Raw genomic sequence first — 22914 nt, 5'->3', positions numbered from 1 at the left:
TTTAATCTAATTTGTAGATTATTATCACATGTATGATTATAATACATTTTTTAAAGAATAATAAAATATATAAATGGAATATATAACATATAATATAAATTTTGAGCTTAAGACTTAAGATTGTGTATAGGATAATAGAAAATTAAATTATATTATATTTGTGTTTTTATGGTTGGGTCACTTCTTATTGATGCAAACTTTAATTTTATTTTAGATTTGGGATAAAAAATTTATAGATTTATATAAGGAAATATATTTATAGTCAATTAAAAACTATTATATTTCTTAAATATCAAGTCAATAATAAAAATTTGCCATGTCAACAATGGATAAAAGGTGGGAAAAATTGTAATAAGAACGTGATACGTGTCTATAGTCGTTTTTTTATTAGTATATTTTATTGATATCATACGTTTGTATATGTCGATGCTAAAAAAAACCGTGCATTTACAAAGGTTTCTACACTAGTATACTATGTTCTCTTTTGTTCCTCTCATTATAATATTTTTTCCACTCAGGATCATTATTTTATTTAAGTAACTAACTAGGTTAATACCAATGTAATAATACATGAAGATGAAAATTCCTTCATAAAATATTTGTCAAAATTAAGAAAATAATATTGTTATGGATAAATCCGCATATAAATTGTCTTTAATTTTAAAGAATCATCCAATTTGAAAAATAGAAAACTCATTTATAACAATAATCATCTCATGTTGAAGCAAAAAAAATTCATGACAAAATCACACATAGACATTTTGTGAAGTAGATGATGTAAGCGTATATTATTTCATTTATATACTTCTCTATTTGTTTACTTGCACTCAAACCAACTTTTACACTATTTATTATTCAATGGTGTCATAGTAACATTTATTCATATTATTTATTTAATTAATTTGTTATTAATAATGCCATTTGTACTCCCTATATTACCGGTGGACCTTGATTGTCGGTCAAAGGGGATTTTATTTAATTCCCCAACTACCTTACTTAACCTCCAAGCAAATAACTACCCTGATTCTCAAAATAACTGCCCATCACTTGTAACTACCTCCCATGATGTCCACTACCTCATTCCCTCTCCTGGAAGTAACTGTCCTCCTTCTTCTGTATAAGAAATCCACCAGAAAACCTGAAGGAACTAACTCATTCTTCTGTATCCACACTAGAAAATCATTCCTCATCTTCACATTTTGTGATCTCCCAACAATCACAACCTTTTGAATTCCTACCTGAATTCCTTTTATCGCTTGTCCTTAATTATTGATTATTTCATTCATCCATCTGACTTGGGCGTCGGAGGGGTTTTCTAGGAGATCACCCCCCGGGCAAGGCTAACTTGTTGTGTGCCGATCACTGGTACAAGAAGTGAAATCATTCCATCTTCAAACAAGACAATTGAGCTTCAACAACACTTCATCTTCAGGTGTTTACAAGATCTTTTGTCGATTCGAGTTTCATATACGAAACAGTCTGGCGCCGTCTGTGGGGAAACAATTACTAACACTTCGAACAAAAAGCCATGGCTCCCAAGAGAAATCCTACTCAAACCGCTACCGTGCATAGCACAGATACAGACACTTCCGCAGGTCAGGTTAACAACCAAGCCGTGACCCGTCGTGATCTGGAAATGCTAGCACAAAATCTTACCGCTACCTTCTCAAAACAACTCCGCGCTGTTATGAGTACCAATAACCCTGCTCAACAACGAGCATTAGATGACATGGCTAATCAGATCAGAAACCTCCAAGATAGGGTAGCACCACGTCAAGACGCCTCAAATCCTCAAACATCACCTGACGGGAATACTAGGATGTCACGTTCTAGTAGAAGAAACCGTAGTGTTGGCCTCTTAGGTTTTGATGATGACTTCACTTTAATTAAACAAATATATTTTAGAGATTATTTTGTAGGTATATATCCGATTTTATTTGAATCGTTGTTGAAGCCTATGACTTGGTTCGTGGAGCAAGTACGTGTCAAAAATATCCAAGAAGTTAGAAAGTTGCAAATGGAGACAGGAAGTCTACTGTTCCCAAAGTGACGATCTGACTAAAGTTGTAGATGGAGACAATACACTGTTCCCACGATGCAGGTCCAGAGAAGACGTTGACTGGAAAATTACGAAAGTTTATTTTCTGTTTTAGTTGATGTATAGGATAAAAGTTTAATTAAGTTGCTTTATTTAATTAATTAATTAATCGGCAAAAACCTATTTTTAGACGCCTAAAATTATGGAAAAGACTTTTTCTTCACTTTGAATAAGTCTCCTTTTAATTAGGTGACTCATATACTATTAATAGTATAAAAGAAACCGTCATCTATTTTTAGCATTAAAACAGCCGGTTATCTCCCTTACTTTTCAGCAACTTCCCCTTTGTTTTGGGATCAAGTAAGTAAGTGGAAGTCATGGGCTAAGTGTACTCACGGCTGTTCCCTTTATAAATAGAGGGACTTAAGCTAAAACCGTGTATCTCAAAAAGATCACTTTAAGTGTCCAAAAGTGAGATCAATTAAGAAAAATATTTTCTGTTTTATTTCCAATTAATTTATTATATTTTTCATAAGCAACTATTTAAGTTTTTATCTTCTTAAGAATTTGGCCTTGTAAAGGGTTATTGAGAGAATAGTTGTAATTAGACTTAAGGGAAGTCTAAGGGAAAAGAGAAGGAGAAAGAGAAGAGAAGTGGCCTAAGTAGAGAAGCTTCGAGTGAAGCATTTAGAGAATTGAGAAGCTTCGAGTGAAGCAAATTTGTTTTATGTAATTGTAATTAATTGCCTAAAACATAGTAGAGAATTTTGAAATCCTGGGGGGTCATGGTTTTTCCTTCTTATTAGGCTAAGAAAGTTTCCATGTAAAAATCTTTGTCTCTTTTTATTTTCTTGTCTTTTTCATTTTGAAGTTTAAGTTTTATTATCTCGTCGAATTTCGCAAAAATTAAGGCTTAAACACTTAAACTTGTAATACAACAATTCACCCCCCCTCTTGTTGCATTCGCCCATCTCTTGGGATTCCTTCAATTGGTATCAGAGCCCTGTTCCTCATTTGATCAGGAAACCCTGAGAGCAGTATCCTGTTCCCGAAGAGATGCTAAAAATGAATGAACGTATAGAAGAGGGGTACTCTACACAAAGGCCACCTATGTTTGATGGGAAATTTTATACTTACTGGAAAAATAGGATGGAAATCTTCATTAAGGCCGAGAATTATCAAGTATGGAGAGTCATTGAAATTGGAGACTTTGAGGTGACGACCATCAACTCCAACAATGAAAGCATTCCAAAACCCATCACAAAAGGTTTGTTATGGAACCTAGGGAGAATATTCAAGAGATGTTCACCAGGTTCACTAACATTACTAATGAACTAGTCTCTCTTGGAAAGATAATTTTTGTTGATGAACAAGTTAGAAAAATTCTTGGGAGCCTTCCACAAGATGAAAGATGGAGAGCTAAGGTCACAGCCATACAAGAGTCTAAGGACTTCACTAAATTCAATCTGGAAGAGCTGGCTGGTTCCCTAATGACTCACGAACTACATTTGGGAACAGTTGACAGTTCCAGGAACAAAGGCCTGGCTCTAGCAGCTAATGAACTTGATGAATCAGAAACTGATGAAGAAGAAGCTGCTATGCTGGTACGAAAATTCAAAAAGTTCTTCAGGAACAGCAGGTATGCAAATCAAAGAAGCAATAAAGAAAAGGGAACTGCTAATATGAAGACAAAATACGAGTGCCACAAATGTGGAAGTGTCGATCATTTCATCAAAGATTGCCCTCAATGGAAAAATGAAAAGGGCAAGGGAAAGGCAAGGGAAGCAGGAAGACAACCAATGAAAGGAAACTTCAAAACAGACTTTCGCAAAGCCATGATTGCAGCATGGGGTGACACCGAGAGTGAAGCAGAGACAGAAGTCCCTATGGAGGAAGAAACTGCAAATCTATGTCTTATGGCCTCTCATCAAAGCACCGTCGAAAAGTCTAAAGATAAAGAGGTAATATCTTCTAGCTAATTTCCTAAAAATCTTATTAAATTCAATAAGTATAAATTAATTAAGTTGCTATTGGAGACACAAAATAAATTGGAGAAAAGGAATATCGAGTGTCTCCAAATTGAAGAGGACCTTAATTCTTGCAAAGACCATGTTTCTTACCTAAATTCCTTTAGGTATGATGTGCAAAGTAGATTCTTTGATTTATTAGATCAAAATATCATGTTAAAAGAAATATTGAAAAAGATAAAACAGGAATACATTATTCTTAATGTAGAGATAAATCGATACAAATCAGTAGGCTCAAAATGGGACCAGTATGATGTTCCCACTCATATGTTTAGCACTAAATTTCTGAAAATGAAATCAGAATGAGAATCAAGTAGGTCAGAAATTGAAAAACTGAAATACGTACTAAATTCTAGAGAAAAAGGGAAAATCAATGAAATTCCCAAATGGATTCTAAATGATAAAAAAAAAGGTAAAGAAGGCCTAGGATACGTTAAGAATAATAAAAAGAAAAAAATTCTATGTTGATCTCCCTAGTAATAAAGTCTGTTCCTTTTGTGGTAAAACTAGACACCTAAAATATCAATGCACAAAAAGGGAACAACATAACAATGCAAATAAAATCTATGTCGAACGCATGTGGGTTGAGAAAAATGATTCATGTGTAATTGACGAGGAACCCAAGGAAGACTGGGTTCCTGTTCCTAACAATTGATTTGCTTTGCAGGTTCCAGTGAGGGGGAAAAACTCATGGTATCTCGACAGTGGGTGTTCCAAACATATGACAGGTGACAAATCAAGATTTCTCTCACTAGAAGCCTATGATGGAGGAACAGTGACCTTTGGAGACAACATGAAAGGCGAAATCATTTCCAAAGGAAGAGTAGGAAGGTCATGTTCCCATGCCATCGACAATGTATTTTTAGTCGAGAATTTAAAACATAATCTTTTAAGTGTTTCTCAATTTTGTGACAAAGGTAACTCTGTTAACTTTACTGCTGATAGATGCATTATTACTAGGAAAGACACAGGAGACGTAGTCCTGGAAGGAGTTCGAAAAGGGAACACCTATGTTGTGGACCTGAACACTGTTCCCAAATCTAGTATGACTTGTCTTAGTGTCATAGAGGAAGATCCACTTCTTTGGCACAAACGTCTAGGTCATGCTAGCTTCTCATTGATTAATATGTTAGGAACAAAAGACCTAGTAAGAGGATTGCCATCCATAAAATTTGTTAAGGATGAAATATGCGATCCATGTACCAAAGGAAAACAAGTGAGATCGTCCTTTAAACCTAAAAATGTGATGACCACATCAAGATCACTTGAATTAATTCATATGGATCTCTATGGACCGATGAGAATCCAAAGCCGTAGTGGCAAAAGGTATGTTTTTGTTACAGTTGATACTTACAGTAGATTTACATGGACTTTATTTTTAGAATCTAAGGATGAAGCCTTTAATGAATTTGTTTCTGAGAATAATCCACTAGTCCACATAAGATCAGACCATGGAAAAAAAATCTGAGAATTCAAGCTTTATGATCTATTGCAATGAAAATGGTATTAGCCATAACTTCTCCGCACCAAGAACCCCACCACAAAATGGTGTGGTAGAAAGAAAGAATAGAACGTTAGAAGAAATGGCTAGAACCATGTTGATTGCAAGTGGTCTCCCTTGAAACTTTTGGGCCGAGGCCGTCAATACTGCATGCTATATTTTGAATAGAGTATTAATAAGACCCATCACTTCTAAAACCCCCTATGAATTGTTTAAAGGTATAAAACCTAATATTTCTTATTTTCGTGTATTTGGATGTAAATGCTTTGTTCACGTAAATGGAAAAAGAAACATAGGGAAGTTTGATGAAAGGAGTGATGAAGTAGTGTTCCTTGGCTATTCTTATCACAGTAAAGCTTCAGAGTTTACAATAAGAGAACAATGTGTGTTGAAGAATCTGTTCACATTATTTTTGATGAAACTAACTTTGCAACAAGTGAACAGGATTTGAATAACATTAAAATAGGTCTTGCTAACCTGGAAGATGATGAAGATACAACGAAACAGCAAGATCAAAGAATAGAAGACGAACAGCAGATTCATGAAGAAACAGAAGAGTCTGACCAAGATCAGGAACAGCCTGTGAACCAGGACCAGCAGACTGTTCCCAATCCAGCTGCTCCCACAAATGAGCAAACTGATCAAACAGAAGCTGAACAGAACAACAATCAAAACAACAATCCTGAACCTTCAACAGTTCCCTCAAGAGAATTCGTGCCCAAACCTTGGAAATATCAGAAGTATCATCCTCTTGATTCAATTATAAGTGATTTGAATAAAGGAACACAAACCAGATCCCAGATGCGAATTTCAGTGCACACTTTGCATTCCTATCATCACTTGAACCCAAAAATCACGAAGAAGCCTCAAGAGATTCCGAATGGGTTGTAGCCATGCAAGATGAGTTAAATGAATTCGAAAGAAATAAAGTATGGCACTTAGAACCAAAACCCAAGCACAAGAAAGTAATAGGATTAAAGTAGGTTTTTAGAGAATCATTGTGAGAAACAAGGCAAGACTCGTGGTCAAAGGGTATAATCAACAAGAAGGAATTGACTATACCGAGACATTTGCTCCGGTAGCAAGGTTAGAGGTTATTAGAATTTTAATTTCATTTGCTGCATTTATGAATTTCAAATTATATCAAATGGATGTTAAATGTGCTTTCTTAAATGGTTTTCTTGATGAAGAAGTTTTTGTGGAACAACCACCCGGTTTTGAAAATCCCTCTTGTCTTGATCATGTTTACAAGCTTGACAAAGCTCTTTATGGGCTAAAACAAGCTCCTAGGCAATGGTATGAAAGACTATCAAAGTATTTAATTGAAAATAATTTTGTTAGAGGTAAAATTGATAAAACCTTGTTCTTTAAGAATAAAGGTTCTGATATTTTGGTTGTTCAAATATATGTTGATGATATTATTTTTGGTGCTACCAATGAATTGCTGTGTAAAGAATTTACTGACCTAATGGGCAATGAATTTGAAATGAGCATGATGGGAGAATTAAATTTCTTCCTTGGTTTGCAAATTAAACAAACTGCAAATGGAATATTTATTCATCAACAAAAATACATTAAAGAACTTCTTAAGAAATATGGCTTAACTAATGCTAAAACCAACCACACTCCCATGGCTACTAACATTAGATTAGATGAAGACATAAATGGTATTAATATTGATCAAACCATGTATCGAGGCATGATTGGTTCTTTATTGTATCTAACTGCAAGTAGGCTTGATATTTCATTTAGTGTTGGTTTATGTGCTAGATTTCAATCAAACCCTAAGGAATCACATCTAACAGCAGTAAAAAGAATTCTGAGATATTTAAAGGGAACAAATGACATGTCCTTATTTTATCCTAAAAGTGATGTCTATGACTTGAAAGGTTTTAGTGATGCAAATTATGCAGGTGATCTTGTTAATCGAAAAAGTACTTCAGGTATGGTACAATTTCTTGGTTCATGCTTAGTATCATGGTGTTCCAAGAAACAGAACACCGTGGCACTATCCACAGCTGAAGCTGAATACGTAGCTGCAACAGCTTGCTGTTCCCAAATGCTATGGATAAAATAGCAGCTAAGAGACTTTGGTATTAAGTTTGAATGTGTTCCCATCTATTGTGATAATACTAGTGCCATATGCATATCAAAAGATCCAGTGCATCATTCTAGAGTGAAACATATACATATAAGACATCATTTTCTTAAGGATAATGTAGAAAATAAAAATATTGTTGTTAAGCATGTCAACACTAATGAGCAAATTGCAGATATCATGACAAAACCTCTTCCTAGGGAACAACATGAAAAAATGAGATTAGAACTTGGCATGATTAAGTTACACTAAAGTTTGTGACAAGCATTCTCCATAAGGCAACATGAAAATCGGAAGGCTAACACATCCACAAAAACCTTGGTTAAGAAGTTAACCATTAAAAGGGTCCAGGTATGTAGTTATTTAAAGCATGTACTATATTTGCCATCTTGAATGCATGTTTCATTTGATCAAACCATAGCAGCCTTTGTTCTAAGAAGACGTTCTTACAATAAAAAAAAGGGGGGGGAACGTCTTCAATCATTTTTTTAAATTTTATTGGTCAACATGATATAAATGAGGGTCGGATAAAAAACCGTTATAACTACCCATTCCATGAACCTACCCACTTAAACAAATTGTTTTCACATACAATTAAATTATGTTTAGTGCAACTCTTCAACGCCCGTCCCTTCATCATCAATATAACCCCTCACGTCACACCATCTCAAATCATCACTCACACATCCCAACTCTTAAAACCGTCAAAATCCCGCATTCAAACTCTGTTCTTCTTCTACACTCTACTCATCCACCATGAAAACCCCTAAATCAACCTCAAGCAAGAAGACAAATAAGAAAACACCCAAATCATCTCAACCGAAACCTCTCAATGTAGTCCATCCCTCACCATTAATCACAGCTCCACCATCTCCTTCCAAAGACCCACAAGACACTGATACACCAAGCCTATCTACGATGCATGCTGGAACCAAACGCCCTAACACAACTCCTAAAGGTGAATCATCATCTAGACAAACTAAGAGGATTAAGCACGCTAATCCCAATAGCGCCGAGGAAATTTCAAAAGAAATGTCAGTTGGGTTCGGGCTTGATAAATACTGGTATGATTCTACTTTCTTTCCTCAACTACATGCTATTCTGCAAAATCAGTGCTGGGAAACTTTAATGTCTGATCTTTGCTGCAACCCTATTTATCCGAATCTCATGCGAGAGTTCATTGCAAATTTTTCAATTGAAAATGGGGTCTGCTCTAGTGTAGTTAAGGAAATCAAAATTGAGTTTAATAGCATGATGTTGGGTGAATGGTTTGGAGTACCAACAGTAGGTTTTGATACGTATTATATTGGATCAAAGATTGTCTTTTCAGGTATCACCGAGAAAACTGTTCTTAAATTTTTGGGAATAAATGAGAAGAAAGGAAGGATTAGCCACAACTCACTGTTCCCTCTCCACAAATTGCTTTACAATATTGCTCGTCGCTTTATCTTACCTCGCAATTCAAAGCGAAGTGAGGTAAACCTTCGAGATGCAACATTGATTTACTGTTTAGCAAATCATATAAAAATTAATTTTCCTTCTTTAATGATTTCCCATATGTCTGACTGTATTGAAAAGAAACATATTATTGGTTATGGAGGGCTGTTAACCTAGATTTTTAAAAAAATTCGGAGTTCCTCTTGATGGTATGCAGTTCCCAATGAGTTCCAACAATAAAATTGGGGCCAAGTGTTTGAATAATTTACATTTAAAATTGAATGATAACGGAATTCTTGAGAATGCAAATGAAGAGGTTGAGGTTGTTGAGTCTGAAAAAGATGAGGAGAAAAAGAAAAATGAAAATGAGAATGAGGTTCAAGAGACTGTTCCCAATACCACTGATAAGGAGGGAGAAGCTGGTTCCCAAAGGGAACAGGGGGAAGCTGTAAGGGAAGAAGAAACAGAAGGTGAGGCACTGGATAAAGATGAAGTTGATGCTGATAATGATAGTGATGAGGAGGTTCAAATGCCTATTAAGAACAAGCCTGTTATAACCCCTCGAAAAAGTCCTAGGCTTGCTTCCAAAGGGAAACCTTCGGTTGTTTGTTTAGATGATGACTCTTTCTCTCACACTACAACTGAGCCTCAAACAACTGCACCTTCCTCACCAAAACCAGCCACATCACCTACACACCATATTCCATCCCCACCACCATCACCTATTCCTGCCACACCGCCACCAGTTACATCACAAGCTTCACCACCTCACACACCCACTGGTTTAGGTTCTTCTCCCATTCTCTCCCAGCTTAAAGACTTGCAGTTTCAGCTCTATGCATTTCAAGATGAAGTTCGTGTCTCTCTCGCATCTATTACTGATCAGCTAACTCAGATGGAAGCCCGTCTAGGAGCAATGCTTGACACAGTGGAGGTGCAGACCGAATTTATTGATGAAGAAGAGCAAGATCCTTGAATCCTCTCCTCCTTGTTCCTGATGACCAACTAATCAATTCATCATTTTAAAAACTTAATTTCAGTTGACCGTACCAAAGTGGGTACATTGTTTGTATTTTGATGATCTCTTAAACATTGCTGCTTATTTTCCTTTGGTTTGTGACATTCAAAACAATGCTCTTAGAATGCATCTATTAGTATTCGCTTTTTATCACTGCTACTGCCTGCTTATCCTTTTATTTACTATTCTTACATGTTTAGTGTTGTGGCTTGTTTATACTAATCCTTTTTGAATGATGTCAAAAGGGGGAATATTTAGCACAAACTTAAAGGTATGCTTGATCTACTTAGTTCTATATGTTGCTCTGATTTCTCTGATTAGGAAGTTGTTGGCTCTGATTTCTGAGTTGCTCTAATGATTGGTACATTGCTCTAATTTGTTGACTTTGATATAGTTGTTTTTGATTGATGATATATATGATGCTCTGATCATGTCTGTTTATATGCCCTAATCTTAGTGTTTGTTAAATTGCTCTGATAAGTATTGGTCTGATAAGTTTTGATATTGATATTGAACTTCTTTGTACATTGCTCTGAACATGATCACATTTGTTCACAAAAATTAATAATGCTTGCTTACTGATTATGTTAAATATTTTTGGAAATTATTAAAAACATAAGTGTTTAATATTATGTTTTTATATTTTATATGGAGTAATCTGTTCTGATATATATACGCTTGGTAAATTATATTGTAACGAGTTGATTTACTAAGTTATTTAGAGTTGCTTTGATCTCTAGTATGCTCTATGAATTTTGTTTTACTCTATTTTACTTAAGTTTGTTTATAAGTTTGTCATCATCAAAAAGGGGGAATTTGTTGGCCTCTTAGGTTTTGATGATGACTTCACTTTAATTAAACAAATATATTTTAGAGATTATTTTGTAGGTATATATACGATTTTATTTGAATCGTTGATGAAGCCTATGACTTGGTTCGTGGAGAAAGTACGTGTCAAAAATATCCAAGAAGTTAGAAAGTTGCATTTGGAGACAGGAAGTCTACTGTTCCCAAAGTGACGATCTGACTAAAGTTGTAGATGGAGACAATACACTGTTCCCACGATGCAGGTCCAGAGAAGACGTTGACTGGAAAATTACGAAAGTTTATTTTCTGTTTTAGTTGATGTATAGGATAAAAGTTATATTAAGTTGCTTTATTTAATTAATTAATTAATTGGCAAAAACCTATTTTTAGACCCCTAAAATTATGGAAAAGACTTTTTCTTCACTTTGAATAAGTCTCCTTAACATTAGGTGACTCATATACTATTAATAGTATAAAAGAAACCGCCATCTAATTTTAGCATTAAAACAGCCGGTTATCTCCCTTACTTTTCAGCAACTTCCCCTTTGTTTTGGGATCAAGTAAGTAAGTGGAAGTCATGGGCTAAGTGTACTCACGACTGTTCCCTTTATAAATAGAGGGACTTTAGCTAAAACCGTGTATCTCAAAAAGATCACTTTAAGTGTCCAAAAGTGAGATCAATTAAGAAAAATATTTTCTGTTTTATTTCCAATTAATTTATTATATTTTTCATAAGCAACTATTTAAGTTTTTATCTTCTTAAGAATTTGGCCTTGTAAAGGGTTATTGAGAGAATAGTTGTAATTAGACTTAAGGGAAGTCTAAGGGAAAAGAGAAGGAGAAAGAGAAGAGAAGTGGCCTAAGTAGAGAAGCTTCGAGTGAAGCATTTAGAGAATTGAGAAGCTTCGAGTGAAGCAAATTTGTTTTATGTAATTGTAATTAATTGCCTAAAACATAGTAGAGAATTTTGAAATCCGGGGGGGTCGTGGTTTTTCCTTCTTATTAGGCCAAGAAGGTTTCCACGTAAAAATCTTTGTCTCTTTTTATTTTCTTGTCTTTTTCATTTTAAAGTTTAAGTTTTATTATCTTGTCAAATTTCGCAAAAATTAGGGCTTAAACACTTAAACTTGTAATACAACAATTCACCCCCCATCTTGTTGCATTCGCCCATCTCTTGGGATTCTTTCACGTAGGATACGCAAAAGATCTAGAACCAACCAGAGTTTCAGCATAGGTAATTCTGAAGAAGGCGAATCTAATGCCGCCTCTCGAGACGCCCATACCTTTTTCCAAAGCAAGCGACAAAGAACTTCTGAAAGTATCCAATCTCTGGTAGACAGAAGACGGGAGGAACGAAGGAGAATACAACTCACGGGATCTAGTCATCTCGCAGATCCTATCATAACACTGTAGGAGTTTAGCCGAGGTGGCCCTCTTGAGGCCCCTATGTTGATAAACTCTCCGTTATCCGCAGAAGTTCTGGCTACTCCCAATCCGGCAAAGATTAAAATACCGAACATGGTTTCCTTTGATGGAACGACCTGTCCGAAAGAACACATCATGGCGTACAAGAATATGATGTTGCTATATACCTCTGAATCTGCCTTGCTATGCAAATTCTTCCCAACCACCCTCTCTGGGGTAGGCCCGACGTGGTATACATCCCTTCCTACAGGAAGTATCCACACATTTGCTCAATTGGAGGCCAAGTTTTTGAGCCACTTTGTAGATTCCCAAAGGTAGGAAAAATCAAACTTCCACCTACTCAGTGTGACACAGCAAGAAGGGGAATCTATATCCTCTTACTTGAAGAAATTCCACGAAGCTGTGTTGGAAGTGACAGAGTTGGAAAAGTCGGTTGCCCTAAACGCCTTGATCAATGGCATGAAGGCTCAAAAGTTAAAGTTTCAGTTAGTGGAGAGTCAAGTGAAGACATATGCGGAAGCCATGAAGAAATGTCAAAGTTATGTTACGGCCTCTGAGATATGTCAGGCGCATGACCCCAAGAAACAGAAATCAGAGAAGAAAGAGCCGATGCCCCTGCACCAATCCTCAAGAAACAGGGAGGATTATTCGTCTAGAAGGGAAAGAAACTACTTGCCACGGCGTCCTGATCCCCCACCTGATATGGGACCTCCACGATCGCGACATGTCTACGCCGCGGAAGAAGGTCCGAGGACTCGTAATCTGCTGGATAGAGGTAACGATCCCTTATTCAATAGAAACAGAAAGGATATCTTCTTTGCTGTCTGGGACGAGTTGCCGGCTCCTCCTCCCACTACTACCCCTTTTGATCGTCGCAATCTCAACCTGTGGTGTGACTACCACAAGGAGCATGGTCATACACTAGCCCAATGCCGTGAACTCAAACGAGTCTTATACCAGCTTGCTGAAGAAGGAAAGTTAGAACGGTTTATGAACCGGAAGAAGTATGACACAAGAAACGACGCAGAAAGGAGAAAATGGAATCCGAGGCGAAGATCCCCTAGGAGGGAGGAGACTAGAAGGGAAAGTTCCAACACTCAGGGAACTATCAACATGATCTGTGGAGGTTTTTCCAAAGATTATCCCACTATCCGTGCTGCTAGGGATAGTGTTCACACCTTACTCAAAGGACCGCCAAAGACCACATCCTCTGGGCCCATCATGAAGTTCGACACCACTATTTCCCAGCCACTGCAGCAGCCTCATACTGATCCATTGGTGGTATCGATCAAGATTGGACACATGAAGGTAAAACGAGTATTGGTGGACACAGGGAGCACTGTCGATCTAGTTACAATGGAATGCCTCCGACAAATGAAGTTTGAAGAGAAGCACCTCCAACCACTAGACCTCCCGTTGATCGGATTTTGAGGCAACCAAGTCACGCCCCTTGGCACTATTACCCTCCCTGTACGAATTGGGGAAAGAGACGCATGCAGAACAATGCCCATTCGTTTTACGGTGGTAGATTTAAAGTTCCCCTATAATGCAATCATGGGGCTCCCATTCATCAACAAACTCAAAGCGGCGATCCTCCCCCATCAGCTGCTGCTGCAATTTGAACAAGATGATGGCAAGGTGGGTATACTTAAAGGAGATCAGGTGACAGCTCGTCAATGCCTCATCAACACTCTAAAGCAGGAAGGATCTCCTGAAGTTCCCTCTAAGAGGAAAAGAGAGGAACCTCCTTCCGTCATGAGCGTTTATACGGATACCCCCAACACTCTAGCAAAACCCCAACCTGTCGAACAACATGAGGAAGTGGAAGTGTTTGAAGGGAAGATGGTCAAGATAGGCAAGAACCTTCAAGAAGCAGTGAGACACGATGTCTTGGCTACCATAGTCGAGTTCCGTGATATCTTTGCTTACTCTGTTGAAGAAATGCCCGGCATACCCCCAAATGTCATGTGCCACAAACTTGACATAAAAGCCGGTTACAAGCCTGTGAAACAAAAGCTGCGCCATCAAGGGAAAGAAAGGATTGAAGCCGCAAAAGAAGAGTTCGATAAATTGCTGAAGGCCGGATTCATTCGAGAATGTAAGTACTCTGACTGGCTCTCTAATGTCGTTCTTGTAAAGAAGCCAAATGGGAAGTGGAGGATGTGTGTCGACTTCACCGATCTTAACAAAGCATGCCCCAAAGATGATTATCGTCTTCCCAAAATAGATCGATTGGTGGATTCCACGGCAATCCATGCCTTAGTGAGCTTTATGGACGCTAATGCGGGTTATCACCAAATCCCTTTAGCTCCAGAGGATCAGCCTCACACGGCCTTCATCACTAGTGCCGGAGTATACTGCTACAAAGTCATGCCATTTGGGTTGAAAAATGCTGGGGCCACATATCAAAGGATGATCAACAAGGTCTTCCAGCCTCAGATAGGCCGGAATCTGGCGGTCTATGTGGACGACATGATCGCAAAAAGCAAGCAGGCCTCTGAACATGCCGCGGATTTGAGAGAAACATTCTTGACCCTCCGTAAACACCAAATGCGACTTAATCCTGATAAGTGTGTATTTGGGGTCACTGGAGGAAAATGTCTCGGTTTTCTAGTAGATGAAAGGGGCATAGATGCCAATCCAGATAAGATCCGGGCAATAATGGACATGAAGTCACCCACCTCTGTGAAGGAAGCTCAAAGACTCACCGGCTGTGTGGCTGCATTGGGGAGATTCATGTCTAAGTCAACAGACAAGTGCTCTCCTTCTTCAAAACCCTCAAGCAAGCAAAATTTGAGTGGACGGAGGAAGCCGAGGAATCCTTTAACCAACTAAAGGGATACTTGGCCTCCCTTCCCAAATTAGTATCACCTATCAGCGGAGATACCTTGGTGCTGTATGTTTCTGTCTCCGAATACTCTTTATCAGGAGTACTAATTGCGGAAAGGGAAAAGAAACAACTCCCTGTCTATTACGTTAGTCACGCCTTCCGCGGCTCAGAGGGAAATTACACTGAAGTGGAGAAAGTCTTGTTTGCAGTTGTGATGGCTAGTAGGAAGCTGAAACCATACTTCTAATCACACCAGATTGTAGTAAGGTCCAACCAACCTTTGAAAAAGATCCTAGAAGGGAAGAATCATTCAAGCCGCGTCTCTGATTGGTCCAACCAATTGGCAGATTTTGGAATTGAGTATGAGCCGCGAACTGCAATAAAAGCCCAAGCTTTGGCTGATTTCTTCGCGGAAAGTACCATCCCAATCCCTCCTGAACCCAATCAAGAATGGAAGTTATACGTGGATGGTTCCTCAACCAAATCCACTAGTGGAGCAGGCCTTCTCATCATATCATCCGCCAGAGTTCGCATGGATTCGCGGCATCAAACAATGAAGCAGAATATAAGGCACTTCTCTTGGGGCTCAAGATATGCTATGAAGCGGGGGCTAAAGTGTTATCTACATTCTCTGATTCTCAATTGATAATGGGGCAAGTCAATAGGGAATTTGAAGTAAAGGATGAAAGCATGAAAATGTATCTACAGCAGGTCAAGGAATTTATCAAAAAATTCGATAAGTTCACATTGGCTCACATCCTAAGATCTAAAAATGCACAAGCTGATTCCTTAGCAAGACTCGTCAGTTCGGCTGAAACATCCGTGGCTCGAGATATTGTATGGGAAGTTCTTCCAAACCCCAGCATCAATTTCATGGTTTACACATAGACAGATCAGAAACATGGATAGAGCCGTACATTCAATACCTGCAGAACAATACCTTGCCGCAAGATGAAAGGCAAGCCAAGATGCTCCAGAAGAAAGTAAAATGGTTTGAGCTTTATGAGGGAACGCTGTACAAGAAAGCCTACACTCACCCTCTGCTGAAATGTGTAACCCCCGAGGAAGGAAATTACATCATCCAGGAAATACATGAGGGTGGCTGCGGAATCCATCAAGGAGTACGAACTGTCATTGGTAAGGTGCTTAGAAGCAGGTATTACTGGCCTTCCCTAAGAGAAGATGTTGAAAAACTCATCAAACGCTACAACAAATGCCAATACTTCTCGAAGGTAGATAGGAAGCCCTCTAACTATCTCTTAACCATTCAAGCAGTGTTGCCTTTTGACAAGTAGGGGATGGATCTCCTTGGTCCCTTTCCACCTGCTAAAGGGCAAAGGAAGTTCATCGTTGTGGCCATCGACTATTTCTCCAAGTACGTGGAAGCAGAAGCCCTAAGCTCCATCACAGATAAGCAAGTTTGTCAGTTCATATGGCGAAACATCATAGCTAGGTACGGCATACCTCGTTTCATCATCACTGACAATAGAAGACAATTCATCAGCAAAAACAGGTGGAGTACTGCGATAAATTCAATATTCAAATACGATTCAACTCAGTATCTAGGCCGCAAACAAATGGACAAGTGGAGTCTGCTAATAAGGAAATCCTGAATGGCATCAAGAAAAAGATCGAGGGAGCAAAGGGAACTTGGGATGAAGAACTACCAGGCTAGCAGGACAACCATTAAAGAAGCCACAGGTCACACCCCTTTCTCCTTGGTTTATGGTTCTGAAGCCGTGTTACCCGTAGAAATTGGTATCCCTTCCACAAGAGTTACATTCTATTCACATGGGGAAAACACGGAAGAAAAGAAAATCAACTTAGACTTGTTACCGGAAACAAGAGAAAATGCCCTATTGAGATCCATAGCTCAGAAGCAGAAGATGATCCGCCACTTCAACCGACATGTTAAGACTAGAAAGCTAAAGGAGGGAGACTTTGTACTCCGTAAAATTGAGGCAACTGGGATGATAGTAGAAAAAGGCAAACTTGGGGCTAATTGGGACGGACCATTCAAAATAATCCGCGCCATCAAACCAGGAACCTTTGAGTTGGAAGATATGAATGGCAAGAAACTTCAACGACCATGGAATAGAGATCACTTGAAAAAATACTTTATTTTACAAGATATGCAAGGGGCCACAGCAGGAAAGACATAACGTTTATCATCAGTTAGTCAGTCATCTATTATGAGAGTTTTCATGTTATTCGTCATTTCAGTTTAGAATTAGTTCAGACATTATCAGCTATATAATTCAGATTTTCCAAGTTTGTTTTTCGAGTTTCCAATTCATGTTATTTGAAATTTGCTCATACATTCGACGTTCATTAATAGTTAAAATGTGTCAGACGTACATGACATATATTCACAATAGAGGTTCATTAAAAATCAAGTGTCAGACGTAATTGACATTCATATCATGATCAAATATTCGATGAAAATCATGCTAATTTCAGTTTTGCAAATCTTGTAAAATTCAACATTTTATCACTAATAATCCGTATAGTCGATAAGACGGACCCTAAAAAGAGGTCTTTTGTCAAAAATATTCTAAGTATTGAGGGTTTAAAGAAACCGTCACATCGACAAGTCGGACCCAGAAAAGAATATTCTAAGTATAATCCTTAGAAATTAGGTAACTACCCTGCCGACATATCGATAAGTCGGATCCTAAAAAGAGGATCCCAGTAGAAAAATAATCTAAGTATCCTAAGAGTTCTAACAAAATCTGCAACATCGATGAGTCGGACCCTCTGGGAGGGGTTTTATTGTGAAAATAAATATTTTGCATAGTCAGCCATGTCAAAAAGTCGGACCCTGAAATAAAGGTTCGTGATTAAATTGTAACAACCCGGCTTACCGTTGACTGGGTAAACAGGGTCATCACGGGGTTCATTTCCCAAGAAACTTAAATCACATCTCCAAAACCTGAGCAAAGGGGTCACCAGCTCTTTGACGTAATTAATTCAGCTAAAATTCTCAAACCAAAACATCTAACTTAAACATAAAGTAAACACACAATTCACTTCGAGTCCAAAATAACCAACATAATCAAGACTTATATACATTTATCAAAATCCTAATACAAACTACAAATTCCCATGTGCTCAGCTCAAAAGGACATCCTTGGCACTCTAATCAACATTGCTAACCCATCGTTCTCGACAGGATTCGATCTGTAAACAACTAAAAGATGGAAACAACAAGGAATCAGATTAAACTAAATGAGAAGTAACAATCCAAAACAATAAAACACAACAATACAAAACAATGGTTTAAAAGCAACATTAGTTTCCTAGATCTATGTGCGCACAGGGAGTCTAGTTGAGAGGAACATCCATAGCTCTAAGGCTATGTCACTCTCGGGTGAGGTTAGTCAATATTTGAATGACAATTCACCTCAAAACAGGGGAGTAGGAGACAAGGTCTCACTATTCCGTCAATGACTAGCTCATAAGCCCAATACATTGACCAACTCATAAGCCCAATACATTGACCAACTCATAAGCCCAATCCATTGACCATATCAATATCAGTATAATCATTCATAAACAAATTTATCTCAGCCATATAAATTTCACAAACTTTAATAAAACATTTTTACAAATTGTAGTCTGGCCAGACCCCCTTTTTTTTTAAAGGGACTGTTACTTCTCACCAATGACGCTTCAAGAAGCGAAGTCCGTTTCTCCGCGATCACTAGAAAGGTTCCTCGATGACGTCGTCTCCTGGAGCATAACAAACATAACATCACAACAAAGCGTTCGATACTACAAACTAGGTTCATATAACTCATTGCATCTCCTCCTATGATCGCATCTTAGTTACACTTCTATTCTAATAATTCTAATTTCAAAGATTGCGCAAATTCTAATTCCAACCCCAAAAATTATAAAAATATATAACCTTGTTTAAGACTAGCTTATATTCTTGTAAAGATCATACGTCTCCACAATTCCCTTTGAATTTCCAATTCAAACACTTCTATATTCATTTAGACTCAGAACCAAGAAACCAATCAAGAAAAAACAGACTATCTAAAAAGAAGAACACCGCTAATTTATCCATTCAACTAATAATTTCCACACGTACCCTAGATACTTTCAAGAACATCCAATCATATAAAATCAAGGGATATATTCAACACTTACAATTACCCAACTATTCAATAAATAGCTACAACAAAGATCTATCCACCATTAGTAATTTCACAAGAATCTCCTAATATTCAGGAACATCAAGTTTCCATAAAACTTTTCACATCCAACATCCTATCGATATTCTAATCTTCGTAAATTCATACTAATTAATAATTTCACAATTAGGTTCTTATCACCACTTTGATCCATATTTATCATTAACAACATTCAAATCCAAATCCTCACCACTACGTATAAACCATCAAGACTCTACGAATTCATTCCAACAAATTGTCTCACCATTCAACAATTTACCATTTATACATCCTAAAACCCAAATTACATTTAAGTTTAGAATTCCTCCCAAAATTCCTCAATCACAATCCCTATAATCACACATCAACCATCACTAGATTCTTTTAATTAAAAGTAAACACACACATATAATTATACTTGAGGTTTCCCATTATATCCTAAGTTGTCCAATTTACATATCATAAACACAAGAGTAAATACTCGCTTTACAACCTCAAGTTCACAAGTATCTAGTATTTCATCTAAGAGCATCAATCTATTCGATTATTCACCACTATCATTGTAACTCGCCACAATTCCTAATTTCTAACAATAATTCAACAATTCAATATACATATCCAGCAACTAATCTCAATTAACAAGACTCATCTATTTAGTTTATATAAATTTCAAGATTCTTCAAAATTAGGGCTTAATACATGGTAAAGGAATACGTAAATGAAAGTATGCCAATGAAATCATCCTCATATGAATAAAACATAAACACTGAGAAAGAAGAGAAAAGAAATCAAGAAGGGTTTGCCTTCTGTTTAATGATCAGCAATGAACACCACCAAAAACAAGCTTCAAAATTGATATTTGTTTCTTGAATTTCGATGCTTAAACAACAAGACCAAATTCTACTTATTTTCTCTAATTCAACGGGACAGAAGCTTGGGAAAGAAAAGGTTCGATTGCTATCTTGCTAATTTCTACTTCAATGGATTAAAATTCTACAAGTATGTTGATATTACATGAAATTCCAATTAAAGATGGCTAGGGTTCGAATCTTGAGAAGGAAATCAGCATATTAAAGAAGAGTAAAATAAAATTAAACATAGAAATTGAGAGATTCAAACCTTAGTTTGTTCTTGGTTGCAGAACCACCGTGAGAAGTGGTGTTCTTGGTTCGGTGAAGGCCGAGTCTGCTGCCCATTGCCGGATTCTGCTGCACAGAGAAGAAGGAAAAGAAAAGAACCAGTTTGAGACAAGAGGAAGAGGATGAATCTCGCTTGTAAGCACTCGAAATCTCAGAAGAAGGAGGAAGAAGGAGAAGGAGAAGGAAAAGGGAAAAGGGAAATGGGAAAAGGAAAATGGGAAATGGGGTTTACTAGGTTCTTCGAAGAAGAAAAAAAAAGAGTTTATATATAATTTTTTTCTTTTTATTATTATTATTATTATTATAACCTACTTAACTCACTTGATTCATGGTACATTTTCTAATTAATTTAAAGCCTAAAATGATTTTATTTATTTTAAATTTCCGAATGTCACATAAATATATTCTTAGAATTCATAACGTATACTAGTCAGATCAATCAAGAAAATTATCCGTCACATCGATGCGTCAGACCCTCTAGGAGGGGTTCCTTGATGAAAATATTCCAAGACATTCTTGGCACAATTTAGGGTATCAATTCCGCGCATCTAAATTAGCAAAAGTCAGAACATCTGCATTCATATCTAAATTAGCAGATAATGTTACACAGCATTAGCCGAACATATCCTAAAATTGTCAAATAATTACAGCCTGAATATCCAAATAATTACAAATTATCAAATATTTTCCAAGAATTCATCAACCGCGGCATCAGCTTCAACATCAGGCAGCTTGTTAGATCCAGCACCCCCTTCCTCCGGACTAGGAGAGAAGCTTATGTACTCTCCGACATTGAAAGGCTCCTCTTCTCCCCCAGCCAGATCCTTGGTTAAAGCTTGAAGGCTCTTAGATTTTCTAGCTTTGATAGGGCCATATTTGCCGGGAGGTCTGGGATTGAAGGCGGAGACAGAGTCATGTTGGCCAGATCTAGGCACAGGGCCTCTTTTTCAGCTTCCTCGCTCACTTTCTGTGCCCATTCCGACTTCTCCTTGGCATCCCAAGCTGGATCCACCAACACTGCCGACTCCCGTTCTAGGGCTGGCTTTTGATTGCTCAAAGCCTCATTAGTAGTGAGGGTGGCCGGCCGGAGTCATGGCTTGGGTGGTAGATCAACGGTTGGGGGTTTATATTTACCTTTACCATAACTACAACAAAACTTACCTTTATCATAACTACAACAAATAATGAAACACAAAACTAATTGGATACTAGCTTCAGAGTTCTACAGACTATTAGAATGGAAATCACATGTATTCAACCAAAAGACTTGGAGAATTCTTCGTCCGAAAATAAAGGCTTAAATCACAGAATCATAATTCTTCTTGGACTGCCCTGAAGACGAACGTGGCTTATGTACTGAATAATCCATGCTTTTCCATCACCGGAGAATTTACCACTACAACCATCATCCTCTCCTGTCAGAATCACAATGGATTTCTTCCTCTACCATTTTCTCTTCTATGATCTATTCTTCCCTCATTTCTCCACCCATAATATATCTCAACTCCAGATCAATTTGAGACTCGTTATTATCCTCGGTCAAATAACTACGCATGAAGGAGACTAATCTAAATTCTGCATATCAAAAACATTAACAACCAGAGGCAATAATTTTCTCAAACTTACCTGCCTTCCACTGTTAAAAATAGAAAAAAAAAAAAAATCAGAGTGACATCACAGCAATAAATTAAACACAAAATAAGGAGTGAAACTAAGAATATTAGCAATCAGATACACACATCACCAAAGTCATAACTCGATAAAGAAGGATGGATGGAAACAGGTTAAATTATTTAAATTTAATATTAGTTTGGTTAATTGTTGTAATTAAGGAGTTCTAATGGATGAAGAGTAAAGTGTGCTTATTCTTTTTTTTTTTTTGGTAAACTATTTTGAAAAAAAGTTCATTACCACTACCATTTGAAGGAAAACCTAAACAATTTCTATTTGAGACTCCAATTTTTCCTTTCCCTCCATTATTAGTATAAACAATGACTTTTATCTTACGCTATATTCTTCTTTTTTCCTCTTATGGTTAATCATAATCCCCTTAATTACAACAATTAACCAGCCTAATATTAACTTTAAATAATTTAACCTCAAATTTAAAAATTCAAACTTTAACACGTTGTTTTACCCCTAAATTGAAACCCTAATTGTTCTTTCAGCAGAGTAAGGTTAAATTTTGGGGTTAATTGTAATTAAACCCATAAAAAAATTTAATCCCTTGAAATGCTTAGAATTGCTCAAATAATGCACCAGAATTAGAAAAATTTAGGGTGCAGAATTAATTTAAAGTTCCAATAAACTTTATATGAATATAGTTGGGGTTGAATAAGTGTAATCAATATATCTAAGATTATTGGTTTGCAAATTGGGAATTAAATCTTCAAATATACCCAAACCATTTTTTTTC

At 37.2% G+C, this 22914-nt stretch overlaps 1 long non-coding RNA gene across 1 annotated transcript; it reads right to left on the bottom strand.

Annotated features, from left to right (window-relative positions):
• Window positions 1-17925: 17925 nt before the first annotated feature.
• Window positions 17926-20731, bottom strand: LOC130827346 (uncharacterized). Its single transcript, XR_009047196.1, has 3 exons — window positions 20479-20731; window positions 18844-18913; window positions 17926-18371 (listed from the first exon to the last, which is right to left on the bottom strand). It is a non-coding gene; the product is annotated as an uncharacterized LOC130827346 (long non-coding RNA).
• Between the last annotated feature and the right edge of the window lie 2183 nt (window positions 20732-22914).

Source organism: Amaranthus tricolor, chromosome 11 (genome assembly GCF_026212465.1).
Source record: "Amaranthus tricolor cultivar Red isolate AtriRed21 chromosome 11, ASM2621246v1, whole genome shotgun sequence".
Lineage (NCBI taxonomy): Eukaryota > Viridiplantae > Streptophyta > Magnoliopsida > Caryophyllales > Amaranthaceae > Amaranthus > Amaranthus tricolor.
The sequence above is the reverse complement of the archived record's forward strand: the minus strand, read 5'-3'. Positions and strand labels throughout refer to the sequence as shown.